The following is a 2,052-nucleotide window of genomic DNA, read 5'->3' as shown; positions in this document are numbered from 1 at the left end:
ATATTTAAAAATATATTTTTTTAAGAAAAACATTGTTTTACAAGCGACTTGAAACTATGTAAAAAAATATTTTCAAAAAAGTTTACATTTTTTGAAATAATGAGTGTTCAATGATAAAAAAATCACCCGGTATATATATATATATATATATATGAATGAATGTTAGTGTGTATATTATACCACTGGGAAGAAGATATGCTAATTTAAAAAGGGTTAAATTTGGTTTTTTTTTACAGATCGGATTTTAGTACGGTTAGGTTAGGATTTTGTATTAATTGATTATATTAATCCATCGTAGGTGGAATTAAGTAAAAACGACAAACTTGGTATAACTTAGAGTTAAATCATACACTTACGTACAAACAGCACGGTGTCCGCGATCTACCGCGGGTAAATTGCCTACCTGATAATCTAATGCTGTAAATCAGAATTTTTATCCTGGGCAACAGAAAAGTTAAGATAAATCTAGAACATCACACACCAAATATTAAATAACGCATTGAACAAAGGTTGAGTCATATACAGTTTGTACATTTAACGGGTAACGAAGTGCACGGGATCAGCTGGTACTTGTATAATATCACATTACTTATTAGTTATGAGTATTTATTAATTATTATTATTATTATTATTATTATTTTTACAATATGCCCGTAAGCCGCAGTATAGTACAGGGACTGGAACTCTACCGAAATTGACCAGTTTTGGACCGAAACCTTTTGAAAATGTTGGGACCGAAGTCGGACCGGAACCCTGAAATACATTTTTTTAGGATCCGAAATCTATACTTTGATGTAGAGGTTTTTACGGTTTTTTCGGTTCCAAAATCCAATAGATATTTTATCTATGATGTAAGTAGGTAATAACTAATAACTAATTATTAGTAATAATAATTATAAATTCGTTGATCTATAAAAGTTTATCAATGCTAAGAAATAAAAATATTATTATGTGTACCTACAACAGAATTTTCATAAAAGAATTACCAAAAATCCAACTTCTAATTTCCATGTAATTGATATCAATATTATTATTAGATCGCAAATCGCAATTCGGTATAGCTGATGTACAATTATAAATTTTAATTGTTACCTTACTAATATGTCTACATTGATAATATTAAATACCTAAACCTAATGCGGGTATCGTTAACTGTTTACTCTATACTATGCTCTGCGACACTTCAACTGTACCTACTACTGAACTGTTCTTCCGTCTTCGTTACCGCGTTATATTATATTGTTTAAATTTATATTTTTATATTATATAAGTTATACATTTTTATATCAAACTGAAACATAGGTCACCCAAGTGTGTCAAAAATTCCTTCTTATTTATTTTTTTAATAGTAGTTTTTTATTTATTTTTAATTTAAAAATTTATTTATTTATTTTAATTTATTATTTTTTATAACATTATCTAAATACTGAAATAGTTACACTTAATTACAAATATCTATCACTTAATTAAGGTTATTAATATGTTGATTTTTTATATAATACTTTATTAATAAAATAAAATAAAAAATGTCAAATGATAAGCGTTAAAACCGGTATTAACTGAAACCGACATTTAATATTTTTAAAAACTGAAACCAGAACCGAAACCTAAACCCAAACTGATAAAATCATAAAGGTTCCAGTCCCTGGTATATTATGATATATCTTTATATTTACGATATACCTAAATTACTATTGCTATAATATGTATAATTAAGTTATTTTTCTTGAAGAATTCTGGTTAAGGCCCCTGCAAATGTGTCATTTTTAAGGAGTTGTGTTTAGGCAATTATTTCGTTTCTGCGATTACTGATCGTCTTAGTGTGTGTAGTAAATGATCATTAGTGCGTGTATACTCCCCTACCATCACCCAGGGACCGCATCAATTTACAATACATTATTATTTCTTATCTGGTTTGTGGTCGCACGTACGAACATGCACAAGTCATATAATGTCTATATCGAAATATTCAAAACCAATTTATGGACGTGAAATAGCCGTCGCACTGACAAAAATTAAGGTACTTTCTAGTGGTTCGATTTAAAAAATGTA

This window comes from Acyrthosiphon pisum, chromosome X, assembly GCF_005508785.2.
Source record: "Acyrthosiphon pisum isolate AL4f chromosome X, pea_aphid_22Mar2018_4r6ur, whole genome shotgun sequence".
Taxonomy (NCBI): domain Eukaryota; kingdom Metazoa; phylum Arthropoda; class Insecta; order Hemiptera; family Aphididae; genus Acyrthosiphon; species Acyrthosiphon pisum.
Note: the sequence above shows the minus strand (reverse complement) of the source record.